Source organism: Microtus oregoni, unplaced genomic scaffold (genome assembly GCF_018167655.1).
Source record: "Microtus oregoni isolate MIOR12 unplaced genomic scaffold, Mior012 000026F_ref0000081, whole genome shotgun sequence".
Lineage (NCBI taxonomy): Eukaryota > Metazoa > Chordata > Mammalia > Rodentia > Cricetidae > Microtus > Microtus oregoni.
Window position 1 is genome coordinate 28,828,923 of NW_024543085.1, and position 13,531 is coordinate 28,842,453.

At 37.2% G+C, this 13,531-nt stretch overlaps 1 protein-coding gene across 1 annotated transcript in view; it reads left to right on the forward strand.

Moving 5' to 3' along the window:
- Exoc4 (exocyst complex component 4) overlaps positions 1–13,531 on the forward strand; it is a 714,919-nt gene that overhangs the window by 191,403 nt on the left and 509,985 nt on the right. The gene's annotated exons all lie outside the window — the stretch shown is intronic.

Here is a 13,531-nt window from a genome sequence, read left to right on the forward strand (position 1 = left end):
ATCTATGAAGATGGATTTGTGAGGATCTCCTAAGCATTGTAGGTATTGGAAGAAATAAAAGTCCAATTCAAAGAAATTTAAGATGGAGCTTTAAGGTCTAGGTCAGATATTGAGACATGTTCACACATCTGTGTGCACATTTAGCCCACCATATCTGTACATTCTTTATGAAGTTGCATCTTTACAAAACATGTATATGGCTCTATTGTCATGGCCTAAATACTACAAGAGGACAGCTATTTCTATAGCATTTATAAAATAAAGATGCTTTAAAGTAGCAGAGATATTCTATTTTTTCCTGTGTCTGGGCTGAGTCTGACTGACTTGACATCTGAGTTAACCTTACTTGTTACTTATTCTAGTAAGAATGAATTCTACTTTTAGTGTTACTTAATTTTCCTTACTTATCCCTTGCTTCCTGCTCCATTCCCTAGTCTGTCTCTCGTATGTATACTCTCTTGGATTGTGACCCTGCTGTTTGCTGCTTCACTGCTACGTCTTTCTTTCTTGTTGTATTTGTGAGTGTGTTCCATAGTATACCAGGGCCAGTGCTTACTTGTCAGAGTTTATGACAATGCTGTAAGCTTCTTGAATGATTTGCCATTTATTTCTGGTGTTTTTTATAGCACTTTTAAGGACATATGTACTTAAACACTGACTGACTGGCAGAATGAACGAGGCCAGTTAAGGTGTGGGATAGGATAGAGAGATCACCCTGGTGGGAGGAAGAACCCTAACAGGTGTTGTGGTCATTGACAGTCTTTATCTTTCGGGTAGGTTTACAAGCCTTTTTAAGTTTAAGGAGGAGGGACCATGCATGAGTTTTTGTTCTTTGTAGTTACATTACACATACACTTTATTAAGTAGAAACATTGCTCTTAAATTGCCAGGTCCTGGAGGAAACTGCTTTATCTAAGTAGGGGGAAAAAGAAATAACTAAGTTACAATATAGGAAATGGAAGAATCACTTTAATCTAATTTTCCCATCCTTTAAAACACTCATTGAAATACAGGACTTTCTAGCGGAAGTCTTTTGTACAAAGTGTGTTCATCATGACTTTAGGAATATCTTCAGTTACGAGAGAGGAAAGATAGTTAGCAAATGTATCATGTTCTTGATAGCCATTGAAAACTACTGTAGTCTCCTGACACCTCATGTGCTTTGTGAGGACATGGATCAGCTGACTAGCTTATGTAAAGGTTTGATGGTGTTTGCTTTAGGAGCAAAAGCTTTTCTGATGAGCACTATTAATTCAGTAGGAAAAAAAAAATCACACCTATTCTCTATCTTAAGAATTGTTGTATGACAGGGAGTGGGCCGCATCCCGCCACTTGACTAGCTTAGCACCCAAAATAACCACACAGAAATTGTGGTTATTAAATTACTGCCTGGCCCATTATATTTAGCCTCTTCTTGGCTAACTCTTACTTCTTGATCTATCCCATTTCTATTAATCTTTGCTTACCACAAGGTTGTGGCTTACCGGGAAAGATTCTAACCAGCATCTGTCTCAGGCCAGAGATTCGTGACATCTGCTACTCTGCCCTTCTTCCCAGAATTCTGTTCTGTCTTCTCTGCCTACCTGAGATCTGCCCTGTCAACTAGGCCAAGGCAGTTTCTTTAATAACCAGTGAAAGCAACACAAATGCAGAAAGACCTCCTACATCAAAGAATGGCTGTTTCTTTTCAGATATTCATTAATATGGCTGTTCTAAGGACCACAGCTAACCCTTGAAAAAGTCTAATTGAGTAGTTCAGTCAAATCATAAGAGACTGGCCAAGATTTCTGACTCTTCTATTAAGGCACATGGCTTCAGACTTCTCCTCCCAGTGTTTTGGTTCATGGGGTCATCAGCTTTTCCTTCTAATGCAAGAGGGCAGCTAAGAAATCAACCATAACAATCATCAAAGTGACATTAAAAAGCTCAAGTTTTACAAAGTTAAGATTTTGCCAACATGTTAGATTTATCATGCAATTAAAAATGTTCCTTAGACTAACAGTGCACTAGGGAGAAAATGAATTTAAAAATGAGATTTCTTTGGTACTATCAGCCCATCTCAATTGGCTCTTACTGTTCTGGTACAGATGGTTCATTATATAGCCTGCTGTTGGCAGTCGGGACTGAGGAGGTGGGGGAGCTACTTCAAAGTGTGTGAGATAACAGGTGGAATCTAACTTGTATATGTGTCTATGTTAATCATTGGCTTCCTGTTGTTCTGAGGCTCCCCACTCCTCCATTGTACTGCTTAGACAGCATTGTTGTAGGTAAAGATGGATCTTAGTTTTAATGAACATTTAGCTTGAATATAGCTTTTTAAAATGTGTTAATGTGCAGAATACTATAATTGATGAACACATTACCATGTGAGGGTTGAGAAAATCAAAATACTGCTACTCATGAGCAAATAGCTTACTTTAATCATTTTAACTGTGCCTCATTTTCTGACATAACAATTAGCTTTCTCAAATTCTGGCTATTTATGCAGGTGCTAAGACTATTACGTTAGAAGTTTATACTGTGGGAAAATTAGAATAATATCAATTTAAATTAAAGTAGTGCTTGAAGTGTTAGCACCGAGGGAAGGTTACTTTTGCTTCAAGATTCTTCTCAACTCTAGTCCATTGAGCTGGTGTTCCTCCAGGTCACAGCGACTTCCATCATGGCAGACTCCTGTGTTTGCTCTCACTCTTCTGCATTTGTTTTCTTGTTATTTCAGCTGCTATTTGCCAATTTTGACTTCTCATGTTTTTGTGAGGATTCTCAAGAACTTGTTTTCTCAGTGTTCAGTCCTGGGATTTCTTCTCTGCTCACTCTATAATTCTCCTGAACTGTCATCAGTCCAGTCGTGGCTTTATCTTGTATGTAGAAATAGTAGACCTCTATATCTGTGTCTCCTGCCCATTCATGACAATTCCCTGATCTCCAGCCTCCTGCACCTGTAATTATGGAACATAACATTAAAAAATTTCTGCATGACATCTTATTCGGCATGTCTTGTTTACATTTGTTAGCGTATATCTCCTTCCACCTCGACTTTAAATCTCACTATTTATTGTTGGAGTACAATGCCCAGGATAAAGCTCATATTAAATTAGGCTCTTTAAAATGTAGGATGAGAACTTGTGATAATGGAACATGTATTTGCCATACATAAGCACACAGAATTTTGTGTGTGCTCTCTTTTTTAATAATCTGCTTACAGATATTTACACATCAGAGTGAAGAAAGTCTTTATCTTTATTTCCTGTTTAGTAGGCATAAGTTAATTTACTTGAGAAATTCAAATAAAAGGTTTAATAAACCATAATCTAAATTCTGTGATTTATCTTCCCTTAGTTTTCAAGATAAGAAGACTCATGAATGGGTAGAGTTTGTTAATGGCCATTGATTCAAGTAGAAATGTATACTGTTTCGATTAGTTTCCTTTTTGTCTTGGCACTACTTACCTTCGTGTTTGTGCTCAGTGATCTCATCTTTGGAGTTCCAGCTTTATTACTGTCAATTTAAGGAGTGGTGTTTCTTTAGTTGTGACATTAAAAGACTGCAAAGCTCCAAATACTGGAAAATTGGCTTTCCTAAAGGACTTTGCTCAACCTGCCCAGCAGGTCTTAAGTTACTCCAGGGTCTTGAAGAGGCACTATCTGAAAGACATGGGGGGGGGGGGGCGGGAAACGGACGCCAAGCAATATTCCTTGTCAAGGCATCTGTTTATTGAAGCAAGTTTCATGTCTTAAATACTCCCCAGTAAGGAGCTCGGGCAGGGGGAACTGAGGAAAGGGGGAAGGGAAGGAGGGGCTCGATAGCCAGGCAACTAAGTGGGGCAGTTTGGCAGCTAAGTAGGGCAGTTGCAAGGTCAGTGGCTAGAATACCTGCTGTTAGTGATAAGCAGCAAGCCTTGAAGACACTCTGTGGTACTTTCCAGAGCTTGAGTCTTTACGGTCAGCAGGGTCAGCATGTAATGTTTTGGCTAACTTTAAGTTTTCTGTCTCAAGATTTTTACTTCAAGGCCCTGTGAGATGTGAGAAAGGAGAAGCCTGAAATGGCTCCTGACACTTTGCTGTACATAGTATAGGAGTATTGGCATCAAGGAAAACTGCACTTTGACCTGAACTACTACACTACTACACCACCACCACTACTAGTACTACAACTCAACAACAACTTCTTTTTTTAAAAAATATTTATTTATTTATTATGCATACAATATTCTGTCTGTGTGTATGTCTGCAGGCCATAATAGGGCACCAGACCTCATTACAGATGGTTATGAGCCACCATGTGGTTGCCGGGAATTGAACTCAAAGGAAGAGCAGGCAATGCTCTTAACCACTGAGCCATCTCTCCAGCCCTCCTCCTCCTCCTCCTCCTCCTCCTCCTCCTCTCCCTTCTCCCTCCTCCCTCCTCCCTCCTCCCTCCTCCTCCTCCTCCTCTTCCTCCTCTTCATTTCTGAGGAGTTGTTGATGACTGGAGTTGTGAATGCTTAATGACACTGTATATGATTAATGTGTTTATAGTTGCCTTGCCTTGACATCCATTGACCATAGGGTGATTATCCTCTTTAGAAAAGGATTCATAACATCAGTCTCTGAAGTTGCAAGCTACTCTATAGTGGAACATTTAGCAAGACATCATTTATATGCACATTTTCAGGGACATTTTGGATGGAGTGACGTATGGTATTTAGTACAGTGATTTTTATACCCATACCACAAGAAGCACTTTTTGAACTTCGTATCCTGAAATTTGATTGGGATTTCTTTGCAGTCTTTTAAATTTTACTTAATGACTTTAAAATAGCTGTAACAATATTCAGAGAACATATAAAGAAGTGCTTTTTTCTTTTGAAGATTGTATATAATTATTTCAAAATAACTTTAATCTTTTATATTATCTTTTCTGTTTTAACATCTAATATGCTTTAAAAATGAATTCCCTTTTGTATATTTATACCCTTGCTTTTAAAAAGGGTGATCTTAACTTACTTAGCATGGTAAGATTTGTTGAATAATAAACTTTATGTAGAGTTTTTGTAAATGCCAATTTCTTCATCTGTTTCTAAGAAGTAATAAATATACTTTCCTCATGTTATGAATAAATTTAATGCACTATGTGAAGTCATTTAAAAATAAACATTTTATTCCAAATTTTTATTAGGTTTATATAATGTGTTAGCCTCTATGTATGATAAATAAAATTATTTTATTTAAAAATGCTGGGAAATTTTGAATTTAACTTATAAAATCAATTTTTTTTGGAGGACTCTGGGTTCATATGGTTTCCTTTTTACATGGAATGGGATAAAGTTGCAATTACTTTTAGTTGAGCCATGTAAAGGAGACTGAAATTTCCGAAAAATATGTATCTACATGGTGTAAGACAGTCAACACAAAGTGATGCTGATGACCTCTCTTGTTATGAGAATCTTGGTCATCATGAAGTTCCTCACACTAAAACGTTTCATTGTGTTCATTCATGCATTGAATTATGGGGTAGATCTTGTGACTGTGTCTGAGTTTATAGCCATGCAGGCATATTCAGAACCATTCTTCAGTAACTCTTTTTTAAAGGCAATTCATATAAAAAAATAAATTCTAATATGGTCTTGCATTATGCATTTTTTAACATAAGGTAAAATCAACTATTTTATTCTATTTTTCTTAGGTATTATTTTTGGTGCTGACCACACTAGCCTTGAGTTTCAGATTGCTGTGTCTCTGCTGCCTGCAGGTTGGGATTATAGGTGTGCACCATCTCATGCTTGCCTTCATTCTTAGACCTAAATAGTTTATGTAGTGCAGTTTATACTGAGGTGAGCATTTTCAGAAAACAGAAAAAACTATAACCATTATGGCAGATAGTGAACACAGTATTTACTAGAACTCATGAGACTGGGCATTAGCAAGCTTATGACTGTCTAATAGGCACAACTCATAGGACCATTTTATATTTTCAAAATGAGGGTTGTATAAGTGAGGAATTACCTTATAAAGTAAACTATTAATAAAATTCAAAAGAAATTGATACTAGCATGCAGGTAGTACAAGGTCTAGAAAATGAAATAGTAGAATTTAGTCTTAGAACATATTTCAGAATTCACTGGCTAGCACTTTCCAGGATTTATTTTTGGTATAGAATCCTCTTGTTTAAGTCTAAATCTACAGTTCAGAATAGAAAATAAATTAAAGTTAGCACAGTTTGATAAGAAGTATATAGTTTCTCCAGCCCACCTGCCTAGGCCTTTGCCCAACTTGCCCTTTCCCTTATTCAGTCTGGGTACCTGGATGACCATAATCAACCTTTATACACTCACAGAAGCAGATATATCTCCATATATCTGGAAATTTAATACAACAAGAAACAACATTACAGACTGGTAAAAGACAAACGAATCAACAAAGATGATGAGATAATTGATTATCTATATAGAAAAGGAGGGAAAATGAATTTGTTCCTTGTCCCATTTAAAAAATAAAAAATTCATGAATCAAGAACCTAAATATGAAAAGTAAAATGTATTCAGAAGACTGATCATAGCAGTATTGTCAGGAAAAAAAAACCTAGAAATGGCTCTCATGTTCATAAACAGGAGGAAGGTTATATATAAAGTACAATAGAGTTATACAATAAAGTGATGTGTAGTAATGAAAAATGAACTACTGTATATTGAATCAGTTAAAATCAGCCACATAAGACAACCTATTCCCTGTTTGTCTCTCTTGTCTCTCTCTTTCATACAAATACAAATATATACAGATATATAGTTTCATTTGGATGACAGTCAGAAGTAGGAAGAACTGGAGTGGCCTTCTTTTAGTAATAAAATGTGCAGGAGCTAAGCTAAGGAGGCACACAGGAGAAGTTCAGGAAAGTTCTCCACTGGAGTAAATAGAGCCTCTCTAATAAGAGCCTTGTTTATCTTTCTTATTTTTGTTTTGATGTTCAAAATCATAATATACTATTTTCTTTGTTATATATCTCATGTAAAGTATAAAAATGAACAGTTAATTCAAAGATAATTTTAAATAACACCATTTATCTAGTTTGATGTTCCTATGTAGCAATCCATACCAAATCTAGAGTTTCGTGACAGTTAGGAGGGACTTTCTAAACCTGTAGTATCCCATTGAAACCTCATTTCTCCCACAAATTTGTGATCGTTTCCTGAGCTCTTACATGACCCAAATAGGTCATCAGAAGATAGTTTGTGTTAGCTGTGTGTCCTCTTGACTTACCTGTCATCTCCTCTTTGCTGCAGTGTGTCATGGTTACCAAGACTGAGTTGTGGTCATTGTTAAACTGTGTTTGTTCCTTATGTTTTCTGCATCTGTGTATTTATGGGTCCTGTACAACTTTGTGATATTTTAGCTTGTGTCAGACACCCCACTAGACCATCAGAATATCAGAATACAGTAATAGTTCTACTAGTTTTACGTTTAACGTGTAAGTGAAAAGAAAGAGATTGTAAGTAACGGAGACTGACATTTAACAGCCAGCATTGTTTTCCCTTGGATCTGTTCTCATCCAGCTCCTGAATTTACATAATCATAGGGCTACATAGAATATAAGAATTCTAAACATTGCCTGCAGCCAGCCACAAGCATATGATTTATTTCTTGACAGTAGGGTGTGAGAAACAAAATTGTGTGTTACTTCAGGTCATATACGGAAGAGAAGGAACAGCCTTTCCTCCTCTTCCAGCCCAGCATGTATATGAAGCTATGCTTATACTGGAATGTGGTGCGGAGATTCTTAGATAATGCAGACACAAGGGTACTATAAAAATCATAGAGGTAAAAAATAGAAGGATCCCAGTTCTCATCTCCTGCAGTGCCACACCGCTGAGGACTTACTGGGCCAGAGCTACCATCCCACCTAAGAGAGGATAAATTCTCTGTTAAATCTCTAGCATTTATTATTATTATTGTTATTATTATTCTTTCTTTACTTCCAATCCTACTTGGTTCCTAGTTAAGTTTTCCTGCCAAAAAGTAATGTCAGCCTTATTATACACTGCATGGAGTTGTATGCATGCATATGCAAGTGCTATAGAAGGCAGAGAGCTTTTCATCTATGTGGAAGTCATTTCAGATGGAAAAGGGACAGGCATTTCAGCTGTTGGGCCAGCATGAATAAATATGTTAAAGAGTATATGTTGCATGAGGAGGGTGGGGCCCTTTGTTTGTCCCGGCTGCCCAGCTAGCTTACACCTGAAATAACCACACAGAAATTGTATTAATTAAATCACTGCCTAGCCCATTATTTCTAGCTTCTTATTGGCTAACTCTCACATCTTGATTTAACCCATATCTAATAATCTGTATATCACCACAAGGTCGTGGCTTACCGGGAAAGATTCAGCATGTCTTACCTGATGGCCCCATGTCGACTCTCTGACTCTGCTTTCTTTCTTTCTTTCTTTCTTTCTTTCTTTCCTTCTTTCTTTCTTTCTTTCTTTCAGAATTCAGTTATATCTTCTCTGCCTACCTAAGTTCTGCCCTATCAGGACTTATTTTATTGATTAACCAATGAAAGCAACACATAAACAGAAGGACCTCCAACAGCAGGTGTGAGGGTTCAGACCATGATCTAGTTTTTTCTATTAATTAGGGAGCTTAGTTTGAATAGAGTGATTTATAATCATTCCAATTTGTTACTTTTGGGCAAAGGTGATGCAGAGGACACCAGAGTAGTTGCCACTGTACATTCTAACATCCACGAGATTAAGGAGTAGTTTTGGAAAGGCGATGACAGGAAGATAAAGAATTAGCATATGAACAATTACTAATTATAAGCATCCCGTGAATTTTCTGGCTGTTGTTCAAGTTGCATTGCTATACAACTTTATAAAGATCCATATAAGAAAAGTGACACTTTTACATGCAACTATTATATTGTTCTTTGAGACTGTGTATGGTATATGGGGCTGGGCTGGACGTACTGGAAGGGGTCATATCATGAAGTATCAGCCTAACCCATCTCTAAAGCACCTTGATGTAAAACTAGAATGTTCGGTTAGATTGGAAGTAATGGTGGCAGTTTCGTACTTTATAGAGATGCCAGAATTCTTTGTGTTCACCTCTGATTTCCAGCTCGTGACTGTGGTGTGAATGAAAATATGCATCGTGTTGCTTTGGCTTCCCCACAAATTTATACTCAAAAAGCCATATTACAGTAATATATGATAGCATGTATGAATGCTGCATGAATATTGTAATAGTCATAATATAGGATGTTCACTCCTAGAATTGTGATGACATCTACTGAATTGCAGCCAGTTCATTTGCATATTCATGCCCACTTAGCTCAAATAAGTCCCTATTTGTTTGCACATTAATGTCTGGTTTCTGCATCAGTTAACCAATTTACATATCCCTGTTCAGTTGGTTAGTGATGTTCATGTGTTAGAGCATTGGTGTAGCTCTAGTGCTTTGAGCGACTTGTGGAATGTTATGATTTAATGGAGGAGCACCTATTGCTCATTATACTTATGCAGCATGGACCACTTGTTTTAGGGTTAGTTCTAGATTGCTTACTTACTTGTAATATGATACTAACAACATTTACCTGCCCTTTTCTAGGGCTTCTGTCAGTTGCCACATTCGTAGTAACAAGGTAGCATCAGTATTTCTAGATCAAATGTATTTTTGGATCTACCCCAGAGCCCCTACTCCTCCTACATAGGGAGGTGTAGTGGGCACCTGTGGGAGGCACACATGAAAACTGTCAGAGTTCTAATGACAAAGGAGAAGAGAATATTTTTTGAGAAGTTATGGAACAAAGGAAGAACTCTCTTCCTACACTGGGAAATGAGCTAACCAACTGACCAAGGGAGTTTAACTGACCAAATGTTTGTGCTATGGAGAGGATATAGCTGAGGACACAGATGTGGGAGTCTGCCCTGCAATTCCAGGCATTTTACTTTGGCTGAAGCAAGTGCGTGAGGAAGATTGGACCTAGGTAAGGCAAAAGATGAGTAGACCTTAAAAGACCTGCTAGAATACGATATACTATACTATAATGTAAATGTAATATAATATAAAGGTTTGAATTTCCCTTATGGATGATCAGTTCCTGTAGGAGAGAATCTAGTCAGCGTGTGGAGACTGAGGTGAGCGCTGTGGAAGTGCTGACAGTGAAGCTGTGCTTCTCGAAGACTGTCCTAGCTTCCTAGGACAAGTGACATGAGGCCCGTTGGATGTGATAGTCTTTGTTGTGTTTGAGCATAAGATACACATTTTGGCTCATTACCAGTTTTCCAATCTGGTGTCTTGGGTATGATGTCATTTGTTAAATGAGGAAATGCAAATAAGAGAGACATTCCCCTTAAAATTTTATTTATATATTTGTATATTTATTTACTTATTGTATGTATGCATATGTGTACGTTCTTGTGAGTGTATGTATGCAATACCTATGTAGATGTGTGTGTTTGTGTGTGTGTATGTACACCACAGCATGCATACAAATAAATGAGTGGTAACTTTCAGGAGATGGTTCCCTTCTTCTATCACGTAAGTATGTATCTCTGCGGAAGTGGGCCCTGTGCGTATTGAGCGCAGGTGGTCAGGTTTAGCAGCAAGTGCCCCTGCGTTTTTGAGCCATCTTATTGTCTGTCGTTTAGATTAGTGTGAAGATACCGCATGTTTCTGTTTGCCTAGAGCTATCTTATTTAATGACTAGTCTTTACTCCAACTTCAAATGTTAGGCTTTTAGCAGTTTCTGATTACCTACCATCTTAAGTCCAAAGTGTTAGAGTTATGGCTATAATCTCACCCTCTTCCTCCTTTTATTTTTAAATTGCAAATATTATTCTGTTCTTTGTAAGCTTTAATTTATCTATTGATTTCAGGGTTAATTTCAATCTCTGAATTCTATAACTTTAAAAATTTTTATTCCTAGATACATTCTGTAGTATTAATGTTAAAATCCAGTAACCAATATTTTTTTAATTAAATTTCTCTGAAATCTTGTATATATTACTTAATCAGCTTTTCTCACTTGAAAAAAGAACTAAAGCTTGGCTCTGCCTCAACTTGATATGCCAGGCTTTGTTGACGTCCCATGGTAGATGGGCGGGGGGGGGGGTGTATGTAGAAAGGAGGAGAAAGGAGGTGTAGGGGAAATGGGAGGAGAGGAGAGAGGGGAGACTGTAGTTGGCTTGTAGAATAAATAAATTTAAAAAAGGAAAAAGAAAAATAACTAAAATTATTCCTGCAAAGCTTGTTCATCTGGAAAGTTCCAGGTTCTTGTGCTCTAAATCGTTTGTTGTTTGTCTGCTCCTCAAATCAGCATCTTAAGGCTAGTTAGAGGTCCAGATTGTGGTTTGTGGATCAGACTTACTACATGGGTGATATTCAAATTATCTCTTCTGTATGTTGCTTCGTTTCCTATAAAATCAAATTGGGGCCATAAAAGAAGTTCTTTGAAATTGTTTGAAAACGACATAAAATTTCCAAACAATTTCTATCAGATTTTTGATAAAATGTCATAGATAAATGGATGGAAGGATGGATGGATGGGGGCAGGGATGCAGTAGTCACTTAGATTCTGATTGTGGTTATAGAAAAGAATTGGGAGTGCCAGAGACTGTGTGCTCAAGCAAGAATGGTGCCTTGATTCTGTTTCTTACTGTTCTGCTATGACTCTCAATGGATTTGATGATACCTTGGTTAGGAAGTTTTTCTTTTCCCAGTCCAGGGATTCACATTGTAATTTCTTACAAATCCACTTTCACAGACACTCTTAGAAGTAACGTTTTAGTAGCCATCTACCTACCTGAATATTGCTGTACATTAACGTTATCATCACTGACTCAAGCAGTCATAGTAATAGTTAATCTGCGATGGAAGTTTGAAGTTGGCTTGGGAGTTATGCAAAATGGATATCATTTCTTTCTCTATGCTTGCTTAAGGAAGACTGATAGAAGCAAAATTGTTAATGGATCAAACCATTCACTGAATTTGACTATGTATACTGTGTAGACCCTGAGACTCTTATTGAGGATCATTCAATCCCTTCGTAAACAGTTCTAATCAGGGATATTTTGCTTTAAACGTTAATTAGCATCTGAATTAATGAGTGACTTCGACCATATCCAAAACTATTTAATCTTTTAACTTAGTTGATATAGTGTCTATAGGGTAAATGAATTTGTTATAAATTATGGAATTACATGTAGATCTCTCACATGTAAGTCAGTATGGTTCTTTTTTTTTCTGGTGTCTACGACATTTAAACAAAAACAAATATGTTGCCCAAGGGGAAGAATTAGCTAATTTTATAGTGTTTCTATATTTTAAATGATTTCTGTGTAGGCTCAAATTATATTTGCAGTATTTTATACTTTGAAATAAATAATTGCTACAAATATTTTATAAGTAATAATTTAAACAGGATTTTTATCTCTAGTTGACAAAGTATTTATGAGATAAAGGCTCTCTGTTCTTACTGCCTTCCTCTTAAACTTTTCTTTGTTGATATTATCATCATTATAATTCACTTTTTATTGAGGCAAAATACTTTTTTATTTTTCTCACAGTAAAATGTGTAAGGTGTACTTAGATTTTCAGCTTACAGCCATGAAACTATCTGTCAGGGAGAGGGATTTCTCCTGCTTCTTGTCAGTTCAATCCCACTGTCAACACATTCCTGATTTTCTTCCCTTTGTTTTGCCCTTTCTCTTCCCCTATAGTGAAATGGTGTCTGTCTGTGGATTTATTTGTTGTCATGTACACCATTTCATTTTATTACTGTGTAGTATTCCATTCTGTGGCTGCAGGAGAGTTCATTCTCACTTTAGTACCCTTGTAGTATTTCACTCAGAGCGTCCCGGCTATTCTAAGGACACTTTTGTACGTTGTGTGCTTGTCTGTTGAGTACCTGCAGGGATAGAATGATGATGGAGGAAATACGCATTGTTTAGTTTTTAAAAATAAGCCCGGCAGTGGTGGCACATGCCTTTAATCTCTGAATTTAGGAGGTGGAAGCAGGCCTGTGAGCTCTGTGAGTTTGAGGCCAGTCTGGTTTATAAGTGTTAGTTTCAGGACAAGGTCCAAAGCTACACAGAGGAACTCTGTCTCAAAAAACCAAAGCCAAACCAAACAAACAAAAAACAAAAAAAACCCCATAATTGTTTTACAGCTACAGACATTTATTAGACATTATAGAAATTACCGTTTTACATTTTCAATGCTAGGTGAATTTAGCTGTGCTTAGTGTGCTGGCTCCCTTACTGATAGGATTTCTTTTTAAAGAATCTAAGCACCGTCTCTCTCTCTCTCTCTCTCTCTCTCTCTCTCTCTCTTTTTTTTTTTTTTTTTTGGTTTTTCGAGACAGGGTTTCTCTGTAGCTTTGGTGCTTGTCCCGGAACTAGCTCTTGTAGACCAGGCTGGCCTCGAACTCCCAGAGATCCTCCTGCCTCTGCCTCCCGGGTGCTGGGATTAAAGGTGTGTGCCACCACCGCCCCGCTCTAAGCACTGTCTTATACTATTCTTTCCCATCCCATTTTGACAGACCTGCCTGGATATAG